At 40.3% G+C, this 26,118-nt stretch overlaps 1 pseudogene; it reads right to left on the bottom strand.

Annotated features, from left to right (window-relative positions):
• Positions 1-6,862: 6,862 nt before the first annotated feature.
• Positions 6,863-8,300, bottom strand: LOC114458969 (ras GTPase-activating protein-binding protein 1 pseudogene; annotated as a pseudogene).
• Positions 8,301-26,118: the final 17,818 nt, after the last annotated feature.

Below are 26,118 nucleotides of genomic sequence, written 5' to 3'. Positions count from 1 at the left end.
CCTCGGTGTGACCTTGGGGTCGTTGCATATATGAGCCACATTTTTGCAGTTGGAGGAAGCGATGGGTTCAGAGATCTGAGTTCTGCTGAGGCTTATGACCCAGTGACCAACACCTGGTACGATGTCCCTGAAGTGGTCCACACACACAGTTACTTTGACATTGCAGTGATGAACAAGCAGATCTTTGTTGTCTCTTGTAGCACAGGAAACAGAATTGTTGAGTGCTATGACTACACTACAAATACTTGGTCTGTGGTATTTTCTGGCATGAACCACAGCGAGTATGATTGGGTGAGATGCTGTGTGATTTCTAGACTTCCCAACATGGCTGAGTACTGTTCACCTCGTGAACCCATCATACCCAGGACACAGGTCTAAAAAAAGTCTAAACTAGATACTGAGACAGAGAAAATGTTATTTTCCATGATCCTAACTGGGAGTGTAACCTGCTCTGATCAGGTCTGTGTGTATCAATAAAAGTGTTTAAAGACATTAGAAGAACTAATGTGTGAATATATGAATCAGTTCATGTCTCAGCTCAGATGGGATGGTTTTAATCAGCCTGAGTTGATGATAATCTAGAAAAAAAATCCAAAATTTTAGTGGTGACAACATATAGCAGATGTGTAGATGTACTGAATTTAATTATAATTAATGTAGTGGTTAGCACATATTTATTTCATATATCAAGACAAAACAATGCAATTCTGTGACACAACAAACCATTGAAAAAAATAGAACCTAATTTAACATTTAGAATAATGCACTGTAATACAATATAACACTTACAGGTATAGTGTAATTGTCTCGAGGGAACAATAACAACAATGGTGCAAAATCCAAAAGCATTTGTAATATTAATATTCAATTAAGAGAAAACATGTACATTAATTGTAAAGGGTGTGTTTAATGTTTATTGTACCTTTTAAATTATTAATAAAAATAAAAATTGGGGGTTGCAATTTGGCGATGCAGCTCATCCATTGCCTTGGACACAATTCTGTTCAGTTATTACCACTGAGCAGGCTTAATACAGGGCAGACTGCACAGACAGAAACACACAGTACCAAGTACGGAAGTCAAAAAGCTGACATTTCCAGTGTCTTTGAAGCAGGGATATGCATCAAAGAGTTTCATAGGTCAGTCTTCTTCCTTTGTAATATCTGCATCAATGAAAGCCCGTCTAGCCTTGAACTCAAGGTCCAAAATTTGGGCAAAATCGCCTTGGTTGGGTTTTGTGTTGGGATTCTTGTACATTTTGCTCAATGTTTTGTAGTGACTCGCCTGCATCCTCAGACTATAAAATAAGATGGTGAGGCAAAGACGTTTCCACGGAAACACTATTACACTAGCATCAGAGAAGATAAATCATAGTTAGTGGCATGTGTATGAATAAAATATAATGCACAATTATATTAGAAAGTCATTACTTACTTCTCCCACTAGGTTTGACAAAACCAGAAAACAGTTATCATAAAGAGTGTAAGGTACACCTATCAGAGGTCAAACTTCACTTCACCTAAAGTCTAAAAAACAATAACAGTTTGAGTAGAGCAGTGTTTTCTTAATGGACTTTCAGATTTTTTTTAGGAATGGTCAATTACCTATTTCATTTGATCAGCTTAATGTTTTACTTATTGTTAGGAAATTCTAAAAATGTGTTTGATATTGATTATGTGGAAAATGACTGTGTCAGCTGATTTAAGTGGAGACGCTTTTCCTGGGGAAAATAATGAAATCATTTGTAAACACATAAGCAAAATAACAGTAAAACACAGGTCAATATCCAACATTGTGTGCATTACAATGTACTCTGGCACATGAGACAGAGGTAAATATAATATCAGTACAGGTTTAAACTTTTTTAGATGTACACAAATCAGAACTATGACAGAATTGTTCCCACTTTTAGCACAAACCTCCATTTAAACTGTCCTCACTGAGGTCATCATTGCTCTCAATAATTATGGTTGAACTGCTTGTGTCACCACTTCTGTCACCATCAGTGTCATTGTCTGTGTTGTTTGAGCAGAAGAAACTCTTCTTTAACACCCATCGTTGTGGCGTGGAGCCCTGCCTCTTCCTCAGGGACCTCATATTTTGGAGTCACTTGTACATTTTGATGTAGATGGTCAACTATGGTGAAATATTATTAATAATAATAACAATAATAAGTGTTTTTTCTTGTTGCTGTCCCACCCAAAGTTTAGGTTATTAATAGAAAAAACGTTCGGCACTTGTTCCACGGCACTTAAGCAGGGACAGACAACATCCAGCTAACAGTGTGCAACATTAATGTGATCAAAGCTACCAATACAGACGCTAACTTTGCTTATTAATCACCAAATATGAATGAAAAACATGACTTACCCTCCAACACTGACAGTACGGTGTTGTCAAAATCTTCCATGCTGACAGAGTTCTCCTGCTCGCTGAAGCCTTAACACGTAATACCTGGTAAAGACCCACAGAGTGAGCTAGCTAGCTAAAGTTCACATTGGCTAATGTTAGCTAGCTTGTTTAGCAGCCCCTGTGGAGAACATGTGACAAAATACATTTATTTGTTAATATTTCATATCAACAACTGTCCATCATTTATCTGGGGACATGTCTCATGTTGTAGGTGTTTATCACAGATGTTGATGATGACAGAGGCAGGGGGCTCCCACTTAAAACACTGTGGCCCAAGGCAGTGCTACCTTTACCTCAGTCACAGTGGGTGATATGGGGAAAAAAATCATATCACCATTTATTTTTTGTAAAAACACGATCAAAATACAATTTTTTTCATTAAAATCATTTAAATTATTTTAAAGTTATTTACCAATAAAACGAACCAATTCACCTCCTTAAAATCATCACCCTAAATGGAAAAAAGGAATAAAATATAATTTAAGACAAGGTCATTTTCAAATATTTTTTTAAAATTGTATGTAAGCAATTTATCAAACTGGTTCCAAGTACAATGAACATCAAACAAAAGATCTGACATGTTCTTATAGTCACACAGTCTTTTAACTATAGTGTTGTTTGCATGGGTTTTTTCCGGGTACTCCGGCTTCCTCCCACAATCCAAAAACATGACTATAAGATTGAATGGAGTCTTTAAATTGCCCATAGTAGTGAATGAGAGTGAGTGGTTGTCTGTCTGTGTTGCCCTGTGATGGACTGGCGCCCTGTCCAGGGTGTACCCCCACCCAGCGCCCAATGATAGCCAGAGATTGGCACCGGCAGACCCCCGCGACCCTGTCAAACAGGAATAAGGGGGTCTGAAAATGAATGAGTTATAGTGTAGCATTAGCATTAGCATCACTTGCTACATAACAAAGCATCATATCAGTCTAGTGATTTCTATTTGTTATTGAGGTAACACACTCATATTAATAAAATCCTACTTTAAGCAGTGTTTTAACACCTCATTTTACACAGTTTAGACCAGGGGTCCCCAATCCTGGTCCTCAAGGGCCACTATCCAGCATTTTTTAGATGTTTCCCTCTTCCAACACACCTGATTCAAATGATCAACTCATCATCAAGCTCTGCAGAATTCTGATAACAATCCTGTTCATTTCAATCACACACACACACACACACACACACACACACACAATTCTTTAAATATTTATAATTTAAGATGTGTTAGGATCTTTTTTTTTAAGGAATTACTAAAAACTTGTTCTTGTTGATCATACGTTGATATTTTTGAAATGACAATTAGAATAACTTTTGGATATCATATTTATAGATTTCATACTGTTTTCTTTCTCTTGATGAATAGAGTTAATTGACTTTATTTTTTTGTAACACTCCCCAACACTTTACAGTTGTAGCTTGAATAAAAGTCATATTTTTTAGTTAAAAGGTAAATGAACTAATGATCTTAATAACAGACATGGATAACATTATTTCATATATTGTGGAATCATATATACTGTATAGACCCTGGCCCAGAATGCAGAACAGTGGCTGATCACCTGAGGTTATAAAAACAACCTCACCACCTAAAACGTCTAATCAAAGGTGGGGGGGCTGAACTGTACATGGTACGTGGTCTATAGATTTAACTAGGACTCTTTAGAGAGATAATAAAGACATAAATACAATCAAAAATCTGTTCCCTTGTAATCTATATACATATTAGTAGAGGCATAAATTAACATAACACCTGGTTACATTTGTGTTTGTTCTAATTACTGTTTTATTCTAATGATTTTATTTACTTTTCAGTTCTTTGGGTTATTTTCTTACTTTTTTATTCACTTACTTCTTTAATAATCTCTGTCAGTTTGAATATTATGTTACAACTGTGTAAAATATTGTCATTTACCTCTATTTATGTTCTAAAAATCTCACAACTAAAACCCTTATGTGTATTTATACCCTCAGATAGATAAATAATATTTAAACATGGATAGAAATTATAACTTGAAATATTTAAAAAAATCATAATCAACCTTTGAAATGTATATAAATGTAGTTTTTTGTTCACAGGATACAGACATCACCAGCTGAGAACAGAAACCATTGTACCAAGTATTTGATTCAGTCTAGGACATGTGTAACAAACACAGAGTAGCCACACCAAACGCCATTATTAAACCTATATTTATCCCTTTTTTTTTGCCATATTTTTGCTCCTTTTAATGCATTTTTGCTACATTACTCCCTTTCCTGCCACTTCTCCATCAAATTTCAATGCCTTTTCTGCACATTTTTTCAACGTTCAAGACATTTTCGGCACATATAAACCCTTGTCACCACTTACTTATGTTGACCAATTATTGTCACGTTTATCATCTTTTCACCATATTTCATGCTTATTTTGGCCAATTTAACCTCATTCACGATTTTTCATGCCCATTATTTGCCAGTTCAAACTAATTGTTCCTAATTTTTAAATTACATTACCCATAATTTGCGAATATTAATAATTTTTTGTGAATTTTAAAATCTCTTTTCAGCATCTTTTCCACAGTTTTTGGTCACTTTTAACCCATTTTATTTCTGATTAAAACAATGATTTACATCTTTAAAATGACTACAAACTACGGCGCAAATAATAACGAACAACCTGGATAACAGTAGATATTATTAAGATAAATAAATGTGGTTATCACAGATTCATAGAACAATAAACTATCATTTTACTGACTTTATCGATGCTCCCCAAACATCTCTCCCCTTTATTTCCCCTCATAGATGGTCTTGTCTCCACATGACTGTTCTTCAATGTTCATGCCTGTGATCAACCACCTTCAGGTACAGTGGGGGTCCCCGGTCTCTGGAACCTTTATTTTTGAGGGTCATTGGCTGAAAAGTTTGAGAACTTTTCTTTATAACATTGTAGATGTAGATCATTAGGTTGAGGTTGATCTGCATTAAAACATCTACTGACGTCTGTAATAAAGTTCTCTGAATACAAACCTGTGGATAATATAAAGGAGGAGATGATCATTTAAATAAATCCACTTTTAAGGCTCGATTATTGTTTTATTTTGTTATACAGTTACAGTTCAATCTGTAGATCACACATCTTTGAAGGTATGATGGTGCAGTGAAGTGTGACACAGCTCTTGGAAACGATGGGTTGGGGGTTCGCGTCCCGCTACAGTTTTTGGTTATGACATTTATTAGGACGTTGAGATGACTCTAGCGACAATATTACATTAAAAATCAATATAAATGATGTGATATGAATCAGCATTTACTGTCTTTATATCCAGTGTAACAGGAGGACTCTCTATGCAGACATCCTATGCTGCTGACACGTCTCCTCAGACACATTTTATTCATATTATTCACCGCTCGTCACATCACTGAAGCAATAAAGTGATGAAGTGACCAAAATGTGTGACTAATTACGGGTGATTTAAGCCACTATAGTCACTAAAGACTGAACACACCTTTAGAACAGGCTCATATTCATCAAACACTGACTTATTTCACCCATTAGGGTGAATAAATCACTCTGTTCCTTTTGGTTGTCATGGCAGTTTGAGTAATCTCTGATCCATTGATGATTGTTTTTTATCTCGCGCGTGCACGTAAGTAACCCAAGGTTTACATACTCAGGGTTGATTAACCCACTTCATACCAGCTGTAATGGAATCAGATAAACAGAGTTTCCCATCATGGGGTATGTTGACCCAGCGTTTATGGATAAACTCAGAGTTTGTTAACCCTCCTTTATGGAACACCCCTCTGCTGAACAGCACACAGAGCTGTGTTTAACACTGACATGTGTCCCCTACTATTATTATTATTATTATTATTAAAGTGTCCAAGCCCTTTAACTTTGTCCACCTTTGGTGGTGCAGAGATTGTTGTTTTGACAAGTACTTGGTTGATAAAAGATATGAAAATAATTTGTTAGTGTTTCTGAATTATTTGCTCTTTAATCCAGAAAATAAACAGGGAATTGTGAATACAAAAAAAACACTATTAAAATGAAAATACAGAAAACCCATTCACAAGAGCCCCAGGAGTAGTCGAAAAACTGTTTGCTACTCCCTGATTAACCACACCTGTGCAATCACCATGGCAACATAAATAACCTGCATGACCCGCCCATCTACGGGTTACGTAGATGCTAAACATATTATACTGAGGTAGCTCAGAAATGAATCATGGCTCCTACAATTATTATTGTTTGGATCTTTAATTCAAACCTCTGAAAAGGGTTGCCAGGCAATGTTACGATTTGTTAGTTTTTATTCAAACTTCATTGACCACAGACCACAGTTCAAGTAGTTTTCAACCAATATTTTAATCTTTAGATCGATTGGAGTTCAGAGTGATGCAAACGTCCAGATACACAGTGGGTGGGGCTTAAGGAGGGGGCGTAGTCTCACTGCCAGGGGGCAGAGAAACGCTCACTAGGCCACCACCCCACACCCAGAGCCAAGGCTGGGTTTGTTGGTTCCACCCCCTTGGGATGAGGGGCCTCTGACTCCGCCCCCTCTGGGTGCTCCAGGGCGAGGACGAGCATCTCCGCGCTCAACTTCACGCGGCGAACGCGTCTTTTTCTTCTGGACATTCAGACGCACGTTGTCAAACAACTCAATAGGTCTGCTGCTGAGGATCTTCTGGACCGGCTCAGAATCGTTAAACACCACGAAACCAAAGTTTGGATGTTTTTCTCTGCTGATGATCTTAAAATCCAACACTGAGCCGAACTGTTCAAAGAACTCCATCAGTTCGGGCTTTTCCACGTCGTGAGGAATATTTCCTATGAACAGCTGATGAGCGTCAGGATAACGAACCATCCTTCGACCTTCAGACTCTCTGCTCTCAACTTCACGCAGCGAACGCGTCTTTTTCTCCTGGACATTCAGAAGCACGTTGTCAAACAACTCAATAGGTCTGCTGCTGAGGATCTTCTGGACCGGCTCAGAATCGTTAAACACCACAAAACCAAAGTTTGGATGTTTTTCTCTGCTGATGATCTTGAAATCCAACACTGAGCCGAACTGTTCAAAGAACTCCACCAGTTCGGTCTTTTCCACGTCGTGAGGAATATTTCCTACGAACAGCTGATGCGCGTCAGGATAAGGAACAATCCTTCGACCCTTAGGTCTCTGAGGTCCCTGTGTGGAGCTCTGAGACTCACACTTTACCTGCACTCTGGGCTGTGTTGTGGGCGGGACTTTAACCTTGTGGGGGAGGATTCTTGACACTGGGACGGCTCCACAGGGTGGGAGGTACTTACTGGTAACGTACGCCCAGGAGAACGACCTGTTATTCTCAGGGGTGGGCTCCGGGAGGTCTGAGGAGCTTTTTTCTGTTATGTCCTCCAGCTCCTCCACGTCCTCCTCAGACTCTTCAGGAGGTTCAGAGTCAGAGTCCTGAAAGACCTCATCCTGGTACATGAAGACATCATTGTGGATATAGAATTTGTTTGAGGTGGTTCCCTCCGGAGCCAGGACCAAGGTCTGCGCAAACCTCCTCGTGGGCTGCATGTTGTTAGACAGCTCCCCCATCACCTGCACCACCACGCCCTCGTTCAGCATGGAGTGGGCGTCCATGTGACAAATCTCAGTGTGACAGTCCTTGAAACTCAGCTCCATCACCCGCTTCTGGATCTCCAAATTTCCGTAAACAGCCCCTGCTGGTTTGCCTTTGGAGTCCAAACCTCCGTGAATGTACGACGAGTCCTTCCCATAGAACCTGTGCAGGTTCTCGGGCTCCTTGTTCAGTACGGTGTAATACTGTCGGACAAACACTCGCCCGACCACCTGGGCACTTGGCTTCTCCATCACAATTTCTTTGATCAGCTGAAGTCAACAGGCTGTGCGCTCTTGACGATGGTCCAAAGTATAGGCTTTGATGTTTACCCGTGGAACTTTTAAAACTTAGTAACCTTTTCACTGCTTTTGAGGCTTTGATATCTACCCGTAGGACTTTTAGAACATGGCACTATCATCTTTTCAGTTACCAGGACTACCTGTCAACAGAGGTCTTCTAACTTATTCTGAGTTACCATGACTACCTGTCAACATCAGTTCTTTCCATTTTAACTCAGATTAATAATTCATATTGTGAAATATTAATTGTCTAGACCTATTAGTTTTATGAAGTGACCTCGAACTGAACAATTATTATTATTATTATTATTATTATTATTATTATTATTATTATTATTATTATTATTATTATTATTATTATTTATTAATAGTATTATTACTACACTGCTATCATGTTACATGATCAATCACCTTATCAATCCATCACTATACAAGCAGCTCCAGGTCAATGGGCTCCTTTGGCTGCTTTACTACTGTAGATTTAATGCTGCAAAACCATCAGATTTAAGGGCTTCTTAAATATGAATTATAGTTCCATTGGTGTTCACAGGTGTATGATTGATACATGCTGTCTTGGTGCATTGGTTAATATTTATCATGCAGTACTGAGGGGGTGTGCACTAGTGCATGATAGATCTACTTTTCTATGGCCTTCCTTTGTAAATGAGAACCTGTCATTATCACAGCCCCCAATGACCCTACTTACCTATTCTACACATATACTGGGATTCAATGCTATTGGTTTTTTTTACAGGTCATGATTTAAAACACACAACTGCGTTAGACCATAATCAGTATATAATAAGAAAAAGTAGATATAGTGTAAATGACCTTTTTCTTTAACAATAGGGCTGGGCGATTTGGACCAAAACTCATATCTTGATGTTTTTTCCTCAAAAGGACATTATACGATATATATTTCAATATTCTAAAGTCAAAGTCTGACCAGAAAGACAATTCTGGGTTAAATTTGCTGATGAAAAATTCCACACAGGCACATTTATTAACAAACAGCTGCACAATATGTGCTACTTTGGGCTTTTTCCTCCTCTAAGGGACAGCACGTGTGAGTGAGTTCTGTAGTGTGGCTTGTTTGGAGGAAGGTCTTTGTTAGGACACATTCAGTGATCAACAACAACTCCTAAAACGAGTATTTTAATACAAAATAACCTATAAAAATATATATGTATCTCAGCAATATGGATACATTGTAAAGAAGAACACTTTTTAATTGTACTCTATGAATAATATTAAATACTTGTTTGATGTGATTTTTACTGTGTGATTGAATAAATAAAAAGAAGTTACAAAAATATAGATATATATGGATATAGGCAATATTGTTTTTTTCTATATCGCCAAAAAAGAAACTCAATATATGTTGAATCACGATATATTGTCCAGCTCTATGTAACAATCACATTTATTGTCATTAACAATAAAATAAGGAGGCACTTTTACTTTACAGCCATGGGTTTGACACTGTCAGGGACTAGGCTGAGGATCACCTTCAGCTAGTGGGAGGGTCACATGTTCTGGGCGTTCCTGTCAGCACCACACCTGTAGTCAATCTGCTATAATCACATCACCTATATATATCCTGTCTGTGTGTATCTTCCTTGTTGGTCTGTTAGTCTTTCACGTCTGGTCCGTCCTACTCGTCAGTCTGGAGTCCAGGTCGGCCGCACACCCCAGGTTGAGGATCGCCCTGTTCCTCACGTCAGTCGGTGCTATATGTGGTTAAAATAAAGACTTTGTAACACAATCCTGCCTCTGAGTCCTGCAATTGGGTCCTGTCTGCTACCCGTGACAGAACAGACCAACCATGATGGACCCAGCAGACTCTGACCAGCTTCGAGGAGCGATCAGGAAGCAGGGGAGCCGCCTCACTCAACATGATGAGCAGTTGGCTGGGTTAACGGCGGGGCTCCAAGATCTTTCACGTCGACACGTTTCAATGGAAACACAGTTAACTCAACTCACCGAACAGGTCCAGATGCTCATCACTCGTTTCTCAGCTCCGGAGGCCCCGATCCTCCCATCGGTTTCGCCGGCTGCCGCCGCCGCAGCGATCCCGTCTTCACAGCTGTCAAACCCAGCGCGCTTCTCTGGGGACTCCGGAGACTTGCGACCCTTCCTGGTCCAGTGTGGTCTCCATTTCGAAATGCAGCCAGGCGCATTTCCAACAGAGAGGTCCAAGGTGGCGTATATGATTTCCCACCTATCGGGGAGAGCAGAGGCTTGGGCCACCGCGGAGTGGAATAGCCGATCTCGGCTGTGTGAGTCTGTGGACGTGTTTGCTGACGCGCTGTCAAAGATCTTTGATAGACGCCCTGGTGGACAGGAGGCGGCACGGGCGCTGGCAGCGCTGCGTCAGGGCAGAAGGTCAGTGATTGACTACGCAATCGAGTTCCGGACTCTCTCCGCGGACTGTACCTGGAACGAGGCCTCACTGAGGGACACTTTCCTCTATGGGCTGACCGGGCCTGTCCGTGATCAGCTGTTTCCGATGGATCTCCCGGAGGACTTGGATTCCCTGATCGCCCTGGCTGTCAAGATGGATAATCGTCTGGCGGTTCGTGAACGCCTCAGGCAGACGGATGCGCCGAGAGGAGGAGCCACGAACGCACGTGAGGACCACGCCCCTCTCCGCCCCGCTCCGCAACAGGAGCGATCACTCACCGCTGCACAGCATCCAGACGAGCCGATGCAGCTTGGCCGCACCGGCATCTCCACACAGGAGCGACATCGGCGTCTAACCAGCGGCCTGTGTCTGTACTGCGGCCAGCAAGGGCACAGAGCTGCAGTTTGCCCGTTAAAAGATCAGTCTCACCTGGGTTAAGGTGGGCTCCGGTGAGACTTAAGAATTCCTCCACTGCACCTTTAAGAAGACTGACGCCTGCTAAACTCAGGTTTGATAGCACCACTGTAAACGTTGACATTTTCATTGATTCAGGTGCAGATGAGAACTTTATGGACATTAAGTGGGCTGAGCAACACAATGTTCCCACTGTACCGTTACCATCGCCTTTAAAGGCTTTTGCTTAAGATGGACATGAAATTGTTTCCATTGATGAAAAAACACTTTCAGTTGAATTATTGTTTGGATCCTCCCATGTTGAAAACATTTCTTTTCATTTAGGTCTGAGTCCATCTTACCCAGTTATTTTGGGCCTTCCTTGGTTACAGATACACAAGCCCCATATTGACTGGGAGTCGGGAGTGATTTTGAGTTGGGGAAAGGAATGTCCTGAACAATGTCGGCCTTTAGTTAATATTGCAGCGATTGATATTTCAGAGTATCCAGACCTGGATCGAGTTCCCAGCTGCTATCATGATCTGAGAGAGGTTTTTAATAAAGATAAAGCTACGTCGCTGCCACCTCATCGTCCTTATGACTGTGCCATTGATTTATTACCGGGAACCACTCCCCCCAGGGGTCGTATTTACTCACTCTCACAACCTGAGAACCAAGCTATGAGGGAGTATGTTGAGTCTGCTTTAAAGGCAGGTATTATTAGGCCCTCATCCTCCCCTGCAGGAGCAGGATTTTTTTTTGTCGGAAAGAAGGATAAAACACTTAGGCCATGCATTGATTACAGGGGTCTGAATGAGATTACGGTTAAGAATCGTTACCCACTGCCCCTTATGACATCGGCTTTTGAACGTCTGCAGGGTGCCAGAGTATTTACTAAACTGGATTTACGTAATGCTTATCACTTAGTCCGGATTAAACAGGGGGACGAGTGGAAGACTGCTTTTAATACTCTGTCAGGCCACTATGAGTACTTGGTGATGCCTTTTGGGTTATGCAATGCTCCTGCAGTTTTCCAAAACCTGGTCAATGATGTGCTGAGAGAAGCGCTAAATAAGTTTTTGTTCGTGTATTTGGACGATATTTTAATTTTTTCTTCTGACCTAGCTAGTCATGTCGGTCATGTTCGGTTTGTTTTGGAGCACCTCCTGAGTAACCGTTTATTTGTGAAAGCAGAGAAATGTGTGTTTCATGCTCTCTCAACTTCTTTTCTCGGACATGTAATCTCTGAAGGTCAGATTGAGATGGACGAGGGGAAGGTCAGAGCTGTGGCTGAATGGCCGATCCCGGGTAACCGCAAACAACTTTTGCGTTTTTTGGGGTTTGCTAACTTTTATCGGAGGTTTATTAGAGGATTTAGCTCCATTGCTGCGCCTCTGCATGCCTTAACTTCTCCCAAGGTTCCGTTTTCTTGGAATCCCTCGGCTGAACGAGCATTTTCTGTACTCAAGGCCAGGTTCACATCTTCACCTTTGCTGTGTATTGCAGATCCAGGGAGGCAGTTTGTGGTGGAGGTGGATGCTTCAGATGTGGGTGTTGGGGCGGTTCTGTCTCAGCGGAGCGTTGCAGATGGTAGGGTGCATCCGTGTGCCTTTTATTCCAGGCGCCTGACCCCTGCTGAGCAGAATTATGACATTGGCAACCGAGAGCTCCTGGCCATAAAGTCTGCATTAGAGGAGTGGAGGCATTATTTGGAAGGTGCGGAGCACCCCTTTGTGGTATGGACTGACCATAGGAACCTTGAGTACATAAAATCAGCCAAGAGATTAAACTCTCGTCAGGCACGGTGGGCTCTGTTTTTTACCAGGTTCAATTTTGTGGTGTCATATCGCCCTGGTTCAAAAAATGTGAAGCCTGATGCTCTTTCCCGTGCCTTTGAGCCGGATCCGGCTCCTCGTTCCCCCACGCCTATCTTACCTCCTACCTGTGTGGTGGGGCGGTGACGTGGGAGATTGAGGAGCGGGTTCGGCGGGCTCTGGAGGGGGCAACGATACCACCAGGTTGTCCTCCTAATCGCCTGTTTGTGTGTTCCCCACAACGATCTGGGGTCATTCAATGGGCCCATACTAACCGTTTGTCTTGTCACCCAGGAGGTCAGCGCACCCTGTTCACGGTGAGGCAACGTTTTTGGTGGCCAGGAATGAGCAGGGATGTCCGTGAGTATGTCAGTGCCTGTCCTGTTTGTGCACGTAACAAAACCTCTCGTTCTCGCCCCTCTGGTCTTTTACAGCCACTCCCGGTACCCACCCGGCCATGGGCAGACCTGTCCATTGACTTTGTCACTGGTCTCCCTGAGGCAGAGGGGTTTACTACCATTCTTACTGTGGTGGACCGGTTCTCCAAGATGGCCCACTTTGTGCCATTGGTGAAGCTCCCATCGGCCAAGGAGCTAGCAGAGGTGATGTTGACTAATGTGTTCCGCCTCCATGGGTTCCCACGGGACATAGTATCGGACAGGGGACCTCAGTTTGTGTCTCGTTTTTGGAGGGAGTTTTGTAGACTGTTGGGAACGACCGTGAGTCTTTCTTCCGGTTACCACCCCGAGTCTAATGGCCAAACGGAGAGGGTAAACCAGGAGTTGGAGTCCATCCTTCGTTGCCTGGTCTCTGACAGCCCGGCTTCTTGGTACAGGCAGTTGGTCTGGGTAGAGTATGCCCATAATTCTCTTCCCTGTTCTTCCACTGGGCTGTCTCCCTTTGAATGTGTTTTTGGTTACCAACCTCCCCTGTTTCCTGCCTTAGAATCAGAGGTTAGTGTACCGTCTGCTTTGATGTTGGTGCGGCGTTGCAAGCGTGCTTGGCTTAAAGCAAGAAGCAGGCTCCTGCAGTGCTCTGCAGAGCGTAAAAGGCTCGCAGATCGGCGTCGGGTTCCCGCCCCTGCTTACTCTGTCGGCCAGCGCGTGTGGCTCTCCACCCGGGACCTGCCTATCCGCTCGGAGGCCAAGAAGTTATCCCCTAAGTTTATTGGACCCTATCCGATAGTTAAGCTGGTTGGTCCCTCTGCAGTTCGCCTTCGCCTGCCTCGCTCACTCCGCGTCCACCCCACCTTTCATGTTTCCATGGTTAAACCTGCTAGGGTTAGTCCACTGGTTCCCTCCTCTAGGGCCCCTCCTCCTCCCCGGGTTGTAGATGGTGAGGTGGTTTATACTATCAGGCGGCTCCTGGCAGCTCGTCGGCGGGGACGTGGTCTTCAGTACCTAGTTGACTGGGAGGGGTATGGTCCTGAGGAACGTGCATGGGTTCCCTCTAGGGACATCTTTGACCCGGACATGGTGAGGGATTTCCATCGCCAGCATCCTGAAATGCCTGGGCCGTCTGGGGACGGTTGTGGAGGGGGGGGTACTGTCAGGGACTAGGCTGAGGATCACCTTCAGCTAGTGGGAGGGTCACATGTTCTGGGCGTTCCTGTCAGCACCACACCTGTAGTCAATCTGCTATAATCACATCACCTATATATATCCTGTCTGTGTGTATCTTCCTTGTTGGTCTGTTAGTCTTTCACGTCTGGTCCGTCCTACTCGTCAGTCTGGAGTCCAGGTCGGCCTCACACCCCAGGTTGAGGATCACCCTGTTCCTCACGTCAGTCGGTGCTATATGTGGTTAAAATAAAGACTTTGTAACACAATCCTGCCTCTGAGTCCTGCAATTGGGTCCTGTCTGCTACCCGTGACAGACACCCCTCTGTGTAGAGTTTGCATGTTCTCCTCATGCCTGTGCAGTATTTCTCTATTGGTACTGTAGCTTCTTCACATACTGTAGCTCAAAAACATGTACTGTATGAAATTCACAACACCTGTTTTTACTACGTTTGACACTTTTTAAAATATTTCTGGCAGGCTGCTTTTAGACCCCAGACCATACATTTGACACTCGTGGTTTAAAGTGTAATACCATAATGCTATTTTGAATGTTGCCGTTGCACTTTAATATTTCAATAAAAGCATTCTTACAATAGTTAAAGAAAAATGTTGTTATAATAATTGTAAAGCACTTATAATGTTTGAAAAGTGCTGTTATGATGTTTGAAAAGTGTTGTGATGTTTTAAGAAAAGCAATGTTTTATAATTGAAGAAAAGTACTGTTATAATATTTGAATAGCCTTCATTTTCCATTATGTACATATATGTACAGTAAGTTACACTGTTTGTTCAAAACGTATTTTAAAACCTGTTCAGATGTGAACTTTAGTAAATAAATGTTTATTCTTCTGTTTTCCAGTTGTGTGACTTGTGATAAATCTATATTATCTGGTCATATTTATCAAATGAAATAAGCATCATTTACGTAATTATGAGTAATACAACTTGATACAATTGATTACATTTTAAGATTCAAATCTACATATATTTTTCATAACAGTAAATATTACAAATATATAAAATGTACTTCATATTTTCATGTTGGTGATATTTCTGTTTATAACAAACAACATTGACTTAATATCTTCATTAATTTCAAGTTATGTACATTTTACTTGATAGTGGCATTAACTTTAACTTAATATTAGTGAAATAAAGTGTATTTTTCAGTGTGAGAGAATAGAGCCCACGTCATGTGTGGTGTGGGGGGCCAGCCAGCAACACAAGTTTCATGTCCCTTGATGAAAAAAACTGCATTTAATGTTGCTTTGGACCATAATCGTAAATGAACCATTATCTTGAACCCTTAAGTAGCTTACAGTAAAATAATTACATCAGTAAAGTGATTTTACAGCATGAAATGATTTTAATGCAAACGCTCATTGATACAATACCCCCCATACTCCAGTATCACTTTTCATTTTAAGACAATTGTACAAGAAATCTAAAATATCCACTTATCAACCACTTATTAAATACAATGATGTGACTAGAATCTGGTGGGAGGACCTTTATTAACATTGAAATGCTGTGAACATTCCTACTAGGACTGGGTGTCTCAATATATTTTCTCAAAATGTTGATAATATATAAATCTCAGTAATATTTCAAATGATGTATGACCAGAAAGACAATTCTGGATTAAATTTGCTGATCCAAAATGATACACAGACACATTTATTAACAAACAACTGCACAATATGTGCTACTTTTGGCTTTTTCTCCTGTAAGAGACAGCACGTGTGAGTGAGTTCTGTAGTGTAGCTTGTTATGGTGAAGGTCTGGGTTAGAACGCACTCATTAATCCATCTAACTGACATTTACATGTGTCTGAGAAGTAAAAGCAGTGACTCATAAAACTAGTATTTTTATACAAAATACAAAATATATCTATAAATGCAATTTTCTAGTTTTCTATATCGCCAAAATAGAAAGTGATTTACGTGATTCTTTCCGCTGTGGTAGACGTTCAAATCTCAGTTACTAATTTAAAGGAATGTGTAACTGTGTCACATCCTGCTGCTCTTTAGGAAGATAAACCCTACATCACATTTTATAACATATTTACACCAGTTCTTTGTTGTTTCATCATAACGTCTTCATCCATCTCTCTTATGAGTTGTTTCCTGGTTTGTTGCCGCTGTCGGCACTAATTTAATTTAATTTAATTTAATTTAATCAAATCAAATCAAATCAAATCAAATCTAATTTAATTTAATTTAATTTAATTTAATTTAATTTAATCAAATCTGATTTAATTTAATTTAATTTAATTTAATTTAATTTAATTTAATTTAATCAAATCTGATTTAATTTAATTTAATTTAATTTAATCAAATTTAATCAAATCAAATCAAATTTAATTTAATTTAATTTAATCTCCAGGCCATTTCAGGTCGCAGTTTACATTTAATTATTAATTATTATTACATTAAAATATGGGATATTTACAGGAAAGAGGGGTAAAATACTGGAGTTTCACGGCCAAAACTTGATACAAGAAAGTGGGAATAAACAAACAGGTTTGTTTATTCCCCTTTTCTTTTTCTTTTTCTCATGGCCCGGCCCACCGGCCCAATCCCCGGTGTCCCTGGATGCCAGTCCACCCCTGCCAAGATGAGACTGTTTTCTTCCAACCATAACATTAGGAATACTCTCAGGTGATTGGATGTGAAGGGATTATTGTATTTCTTCAGCCTGTACTGTTAGTCTGACAGACTTATTGTTTGTAGGCTGTTCTCATTTTACAGGTGAAAAAAACACATGAAAATAGTGGTGGGAAGTTGTGACTGGGTCATAGATTATTGAAGCTCATCTGTGTTACCTGAAATAAGAGTCTCTGCAGAGTCTCCATCTTGTGGCTCACTTGGTGATGCTTTTCAGGTTGTTTTTAATGTTACTCAAAGCAGTTTTGGGATTTTTATCATCCACAGTTTGTGATCTGTGAAGATCATCAGAGATGCAAAAACCAGACGAGCTTTTTAACCCAGACACTAACGTTGAAACTCTATCATCACTCTCTATTACAGTCCTAATCAAAGCCATAGCAGAGGCTGACATAATCTCAGCCTCTACCATGTCATCATGTCTACTTGGTTTAGATACATTTAGGTCATTCAGGGAATACGCTGACTCATATGTTTTTCATTATATAGCTCCAAATAGCTGAAGCTGTGCATTTCTGCTGGTATTTACAGTGAGCTGAAGGAATGTTTCTAGTCTGTGTGTGTGTATATTAGACTGTAGTTTGCCCTGAAAGGAGCTCAGCTTTGTTAATAACTACATATTTTATTTATAACCTTGTCAACAATGAGGAAGCAAAGTGAAGTTAATCAGGAAACATGCAAGAGTTTTAATAAATAGATCAAAAGGACAAAATATACTAATTTAGTAAATATGAATGAAATAAATTTCAGTCAGGACTGCTTTAGTCAAAATAAATGATTTATTTACAATAAATGTGCATGAGGATTTGTATAGCGCCTTTGAGTGCTTTACATGGATACGCATATAATCATATATTTGGTGGTATGGGTCTGTTCTGGGACCTCCTTGTCCTTTCCATGAGCTTACATGGAAAGCCGGAGGCAGGGAGAGCACTCCTCCCTGACCTTCCCTGAGCCCTAGCTAAAGGCTAAAGCAAGGAGAGTGGTTTAGCAGAAACCCCCTGGAACAGATCACAGCATATGTTAATGATTAAAAAATGACACCCAGTTACTTGGCTACATACTGACCAGGAGGAGTTGGGGCGGAGGTGGGTTGCCCAATGCTTGCTGAGGAGGTAAAAGGCAGCTGTCGTGGTTTAAGTCATGCTTCCTGTATGCTGTGACCAATAATGGGGGCCAATTTGTTGACTGAAGGTGTGGCTGGCTTGACGTCAGAGGCCTGCCTAAACTAACGCTATGCTCAATTAATAAATGTCCCCATCCTATGATATGTAGTCAGGTAGTGTGGTTTGTTTAATTAGAAAAAAAATAAAATTTAGTCCTGATGTCATTTTAATGCACTTTGAGAAGCTTTAGAAACTAAATTAGATGTAAAAAAAAAAAAAAAAAAAGAAACCTGTATTGTGTACTGTAGAACTAACACATTGTTTTTATGTGAGGAAACCTGCACCTCAGTGTCTGTCTTGAGATATTGGAGATACTTTTTCAAAATTAATTGATAAATAAAGACACATTACTGTTTGTCTTTCAGAGTACAGTCTGTGCAGAAACTGTAGTTTAACGTATATGACTCGTAGGAAGCATTAAAATGATAATGAATCTTATCAGTGATGAACAAAATCTGCCTCCTGCAGCAGTCGAGAGTTTAGATCCTTTCTCTGTCGCACTCGTTTCCTCTTTCTTTGCACTTTGAATAAATAATGTGAATTTATTTAGGATAGATTCTCTTTTCTGTTTGTCTATTGAATAATCACTGAACAATTGGTAACAATTTCCGAATTTTTGGAGACCAAAGTGCATGTGATAATTATTGAAATGTGGTGAAACGACCCTTGTGTTAACAATGACCTTCCTTCAGTGAAGGCCTTTTCTGGTAAAAACACTGACCACATCACAATTTCTGATGCATCCACTACGCTTTTAGAAATCCAACGTAAAAGTATTTGGGGAGGTGAAAAAGAATGTGTTAATCTGTGTGTTCATTTATTATTGACAAATATGAATCAATACTTATATTTCCAAAGATCAATTAATTAATTAATTAATTATTAAATTAATTAATTAATTATTATTAAATCGGGCTTTCGTTATTGGAATTTGTCTTCTGCACTTTAACCCATCCCTGAGGAACAGTCGGCCACCCTTTTGCGGCGCCTGGGGAGCAGTTCGGGGTTAAGGGACTTGCTCAACATCCCACAGTGACGGCCTCGGTGAGGCTTGAACCGGCAACCCTCCGATTACAAGCCCTGCGTCCTTAACCACTAGGCCACCACTCCCTATGACATTCTGTGAAGCTCATTAACATTACAACAAAGCTGAGAATGTGAGTACAGTATCATTTAAATGTTTGGGGTTTAAAACTTTAAACTTGTGAAATATTAGATTTGCACAGTTTATTTATGATAAACTAATGTCAAATGTTTCAATTTTCTAAATAAATGTTGCTGGTCTCTCTTTAAAACAGATGAACATGATGTGTTAGAGCAGATATGAACAACTTTCATCAGAAATAAGGGTAAAAAAAGAAAAATCTATTTAGTTTATTTAGTTACTATCATGCTTAAAATGTAAATAATGTATATATAATAATTGCTCCACTATTTTTGAATCTGTCAAACACCTTTAATGGTTGGTTTTCTTTAACTCTATGACAAAGTTGTCTATGATGTATTTGCAAACACTCATCTCACGTCATATATTTAAATCCAGCTTCAGGTCGTCCAGTTTGTTTTCCAGGGAAAAGACATTAGAACACAGGATGGAAGGAAGCGGCGTTTTTTGAGGATTAGCTTTTAGCTTGGTTGCTAGCCCCGCTCGGCATCCCTGCTCCTGCTTCTGATCACACCGCTTATGTCTCCTCTGCTGGCGGACACCGCTGGTACGAGACTCCACTGCTTCACAGGCTGCTGGTTGTAGCTGGCTCCGTAGGAGGTCCAGATCTTCACATCTACCGGACTATAACTCTTTGTTTTGCCTAAATCTAAGATTTCCTGGTGGTCGTATTATATTTTATAGTAACTACGCTGCAGGTTCACTGAGAAATGATTAGAGGTGACTGAGTTATCTGCTGATATATATCTGTTGCTAACGCGAGCCTCTACAGACGCAGCCTGTAGAGATGTTATAGGATACATGGGGTGAAGCTGCCCCGTGTAGTTAGTACCACCTAACTCTACAAACTTCTAGAAGATTTAAGGTCTTCTGCTGTGTGTGGGCTTGGTGAAATCCAGGTAGCTGATGATATATGCCTGAGACGGTGTTGTTCAGGGACGACTTCTTCTTCCTGTGTTTTATGGCAGGTGGCACTCTCAGGGATGGCTCTGCTGTAAATAGACTTATACTCAAAAAGGTACTACAGGTTGGCCAGGCCAGCAATATTTATTAATGTTTATATAACTATATAATCTAAAAATAACAATATAAAACAACTCATATGGCATGACAGCTAAGGACATGTTTCTTAACACTCAAATTAAGATTTTAAGGATTTCAAACATATTTAAAAACTGAAAATGTACAATATTTCTATATATTGCACCTTTAATAAGGTTCCTCCTGTCAGGGTTTGGTGTAGGTGTGGACCTAAACACAGAGAAAGATGGAGGCAGAATGCAGGCATAGCATTCCTGGAAACAGTCCATGTTTATTCCAAACTAAAAAACTCAAAGGGCAGCACAAAGAAACCAGGGAACAAACACAGCAGGACATGAGGAAGGTAGACATTGACAATGAACCAGCAAACATTCAGTGTTCAAGCACTCAGCTAAATAGTAGAGGAGGCCTGATTGGGAACGGGCCACACCTGGGTGGAAACATGAGGGAGCTAATCAGTCACACACCAAGCACACAGACATCACTGGGGGGTGGAGCCACAAGCAGGAAACCCTGGAACACAGAGACAAGAGTTACAGTAGAAAACAGAATAAACAAAGACTCAGAACACAAGGACTAAACACAAACTAAACAGAAGCTGACACCTCCATCCTGTTTAAAATACTGATGATTCAGCAGAATGGCTTTGAGCCTGCTGGACACAAACAGCTTGGGTCAGTCCTTTTTTTACTGGTTACATGATGAATTATCAATGAAGAGAGACTGTTTCACTTTAATCTAATCCTCTATCATTAACCTTCTAAATGAATCCTTTAGAAATCATTTTTTAACGTTCTGACCAACAGTGTGCATTAGTTTGAGCTCTACTTCTCCCACTGATCAGTTGATGTCTCCACTACTGACCTGAGGGCCATTGTTGGGGTGTTGGGAAGCATCAGTAGACAGTCCCATGTCTGACGCTCACTGTTGTCATACAACACAAACTCTCTGATCTTGACTTTTACTCCACTGTTGAAGTCAGCAGACAGCTTCATGAATCTGACTGTGTGATTGTCCTCCATCCTCACCTGGTAACACAGAGAAACTATTAGGTCAGCACAATGTTTTAACTAAATATACAAAAACTCACCCATTCACAACATTGACAATCAGAAATTAAATGAAAACTAAAATAAATCAGAGGTCACCCAATTAACACACTTCTCGCAGGCTTAAAATACATATTGTTAAAGCTGCAGTATGTACTTTTTTTTTTTTTTTTTTGTTGCTTCATTTGGTCATAAATCTGGGGCGACCGTGGCTCAGGTGGTAGTGGGTCGTCTTCTGATCGAGAGGTTGGGGGTTCGATCCACTACCTGACTATGTGTTGAAGAGTCCTTGGGCAAGACACTGAACCCTAAGTTGCTCCCAGTGGTTGACTAGTGCCTTGCATGGCAGTCCTGTCCCACTGGTGTGTGAATGTGAGAGTAATTGGGTGAATGAGCTGATATGTAAAGCGCTTTGAGACTGTTTCAGTGTGGGGATAAAGCGCTATATAAATCAAGTCCATTTACCTTTTTTTACCATCCATCCTAACCTTTGATGACATAATTAAAAGTTTTCTGAGAGAACTCTGGACCTCTGCTCCTCATGGCTCTGTATCTGAGCTTTAGAAAAACAAGGGGTGAGACGCTACATTTCAGCCAATCAGAGATCTTTTTACTGAAGTAGATGCGTGTTCACATCCTTTCTGTAGTAAAAGTGCAATGGTGGACCTTTCAGCAGGAAAAGTGGCTATTACAGCGTTAGCACAGCAGTTACACAGCAAAGCAAGAGGAAAAAGGAAGGCCGACATATTGAAGCAACAGTTTAAAGCACATGTGTCAAACTCCAGTCCCGGGGGCCAAATCCGGCCCTTTAGAGCATCCATTTTGGCCCTCAGGAGCAAGTAAAAAGGACAGAGAAAACATGAATTATTTTTTAAATGACCAAAAAATCCAGTTGTAGATCTTTCAAATTCATCAACTTCACAATAAGTTTAGAGGTTTGTGGAGTTCACTGCTCTGATAATAAGCAAAGGTTCTCAACCTTGCGGTCAGAACCCCATTTGGGGTCATAGGATACTGTGAGAGGTCCACCAGGTACCTTCAAGAAACTAAGAATATTTTCTGAACAATTTTTATCCTTTTTCAAAACCAAACTCTCCATATTTTTAACCAAGTTCATCACTTTTTCTTGCCATATTTTTTGCTCCTTTTAATGCATTTTTGCAACATTATTCCTATTTGTGGCACTTCTACATCACATTTCAATGCCTTTTCTGCACATTTTTTCCACATTCCAGACATGTTCAGCACTTATAAACCCTTTCCACCACTTTTCCACCTCATGTCACATATGTTGACCCATTATTGTCACTTTTAACCTCTTTTCACCATATTTCATGATTATTTTTGTCAATTGAACCACATTCACCATTTGTTATGCTCATTATTCACCAGTTTAAACTAATTGTTCCAATATTAACTCTTTGAACCCTTTTTTTACCACTTTTTCTGTCTGTTTTTGCCCACTCTAAATTGCAACTTTCAACCAATTTATCTGGTTTTTAAAATCTCATTTCACCACTTTCTTCATAATTTTAGTGTTCCATAAGCAGGTACAGGAACAGCATAATTTCACTGAGAATAGGTAAACAATCCAGACTATAGGTGTCAAACGTGCTGGGCCACGGAAGCCCTAGTTAGTCCAGTGTCCAGAACCTTTGCCTATCACTGGAGAAACAGAGACTCAAATATTAAACCTATGTTTGTATTTTATTATAAAACTTCAATCAGAAATGCTGAAAACATGAAACAACAATATTATGTATGTGAACTATATTACATGCACCAAAACTAAAATATAACAAATTGACTGAAGAATATAACAAATTGTCAGCTTAACAACATTCAGCAAAAGCTCTTTTGCTGGTAACTATGGTAACATTCTGTTTGGAAGAAATGGAAGCTTTAGGCTCTAAAATGCTTTGATCTTTGAAGTTCTAAAATGCTTTGATCTTCACATGATCTTCATTGTCAGAACATTTCACAAACTCCTTGGACTCAGTGACTTTACTTATTCTACCTCAGACAACAGCAATAATTTTGATCTAATGATGGAAGTGCATCAGTTCAATGTAAAGAGTCTGGAACAAACATGCTTTGAAGTCCTTAAGGATCATCTCTGTACCGAAAACTGCATTGGGCTGTGGCAGTTTGCAAAATCCTGTTATATTCCCATTTTGTTTCAACTGAAATATGAGGCCTTTCACTTTATCTGTGAGAATTTTGAGGAGGTTTCACTCTGTGAAGAGTTTTTGCAGCTTGCGGTGCAGGAGCTGGCTGATATCCTGGGTCAGGATGACCTTACTGTGACCCAGGAGATCACAGTTTATCAAAGTGTTTTAAGATGGATAAACCACATGCCTGAGGAACGACAGGGAGCCATTTCTACTCTGTTACCAAAGGTACGACTGGGGCTGATGGACAAAAGTTACATCACAGACAATGTGCTTAACAATGATGTGGTAAAAACAAACCCTGAGTCCCACCTCTTGGTCTCTGATACCCTTAAAGTTATGTCTCAACCTTCGTTACTCTGCTCTGAGTCTGGGATCAACAACACCTTGTTTTGCCGTCGCTTGCCAAACGCCGTCTTACTGATGTTTAGAATATATTCAAAGACCATAGATGCCTTTGACTACAGAACTAACACCTGGATCACAGTTCACACTCATCCCAGTCTGGATGATTCCATGACTCACTTACTATTCTACAGCACTGTCTTCCTTGGTAGATGCTTCTACATTGTGGGTGGTGGTTTAAGATGGACCGACCCCTCTAACAGAGTGTGGAGGTTTAACCTAGTCACACACACTTGGCAGGAGATGTCACCAATGCAGGAGTCACGGGCCTTAATGAGTGTTACCGTGCTAAAGGGATACATCTACGCTATGGGAGGCTACAGGGATGATTGGACCTCACGAAGAACTGCTGAACGCTACCAGCCCAACATCAACCAGTGGACGTTCATTGCATCAATGAATGAAGAGAGGTTCAGTGCCAGCTGCACCACACTGAAGAACAAGATTTACATATGTGGAGGACAGAGTAATAGAGTACTGAATACTGCTGAGTATTACAACCCAGACACCAACCAGTGGACACTGATCACTCCTATGGGAACACCTCGGTGTGGACTTGGAGTCGTTGTATATATGAGCCACATTTTTGCAGTTGGAGGAAGCGATGGGTCCAGAGATTTGAGGTCTGCTGAGGCTTATGACCCAGTGACCAACACCTGGTACGATGTCCCTGAAATGGTCCACACACACAGATACTTTGACATTGCAGTGATGAACAAGAAGATCTTTGTTGTCTCTTGTAGCACAGGAAACAGAATTGTTGAGTGCTATGACTACACTACAAATACTTGGTCTGTGGTATTTTCTGGCATGGACCACTATGATTGGGTGAAATGCTGTGTGATTTCTGGACTTCCCAACATGGCTGAGTACTGTTCACCTCATAAACCCATCATACCCAGGACACAGGTCTAAAAAAAGTCTAAACTAGATACTGAGATGGAGCAAATGTTATTTTCCATGATCCTAACTGGGAGTGTAACCTGCTCTGACCAGGTCTGTGTGTATCAATAAAAGTGTTTAAAGACATTAGAAGAACTAATGTGTGAATAAATGGATCAGTTCATGTCCCAGCTCAGATGGGACGGTTTTAATCAGCCTGGATCAACCTGAGTTGGTGATGATCTAGAAAAAAGTACATTTTAGTGGTGACAACATATAGCAGACGTGTAGATGTACTGAATTTAATTATAATTAATGTTGTGGTTAGCATGTATTTATTTTAAATATCAAGACAAAACAATGCAATTCTGCGACACAACAAACCATTGAAAAAAATAGAACCTATTTTAACATTTAGAATAATGCACTGTAATACAATATAACACCTACAGACCAGGTTAGGTGTTCAGCCTAAGTTTTATTGTTAGACACGTTGTCCTAACCAACAGGACAGAGGAGTTCATCTGTTGACCAATATCATAGTTAATATTGTTGTGGACTGTCCCAGAAAAGCTGCTGCTCTCTATTTGATCTTAAAACAAAGCCTTTGCTGCAAATAATAGTGTTGTGTTCAAGACCGCACTATCCGAGACCAAGACTTGCACCGAGACCAGAATGCACCGAGACCAAGACAAGACCAAGACTTTCGGGAGCCGAGACCGAGTCAAGACCAAGACCGAGACAAGCCGAGACCAAGACCATAAACATTTTTTTTTTCAATTTAAAAAAATCTATAAATAAATAAAATTATGACAAGGTTCGACAGTTAAATAACATTCTCTCTTTAATTTTAGTTTATTTTAAATACATTTGATGGACAAAAAAGGTGCCTGCAAAAAGTTAACTAAAATATTAAAACTAATACTGCTACTGATAAATTCACAATTATTCTACATATTTGAAAACAAGATTTTTATGTCAGCTGAATGTACAGCAAGTGTTTAAAAGTATTTCTGCCAAGAAATAATGATTCTTGATTCTGATTCTTTCAGTTGTTCAGGTTTAACAGGTCACAGATTTCACAAGATAATTTTTTA

This window comes from Gouania willdenowi, unplaced genomic scaffold (genome assembly GCF_900634775.1).
Source record: "Gouania willdenowi unplaced genomic scaffold, fGouWil2.1 scaffold_226_arrow_ctg1, whole genome shotgun sequence".
NCBI classification, from domain to species: domain Eukaryota; kingdom Metazoa; phylum Chordata; class Actinopteri; order Blenniiformes; family Gobiesocidae; genus Gouania; species Gouania willdenowi.
This window is presented reverse-complemented; position numbering and strand designations above follow the sequence as displayed.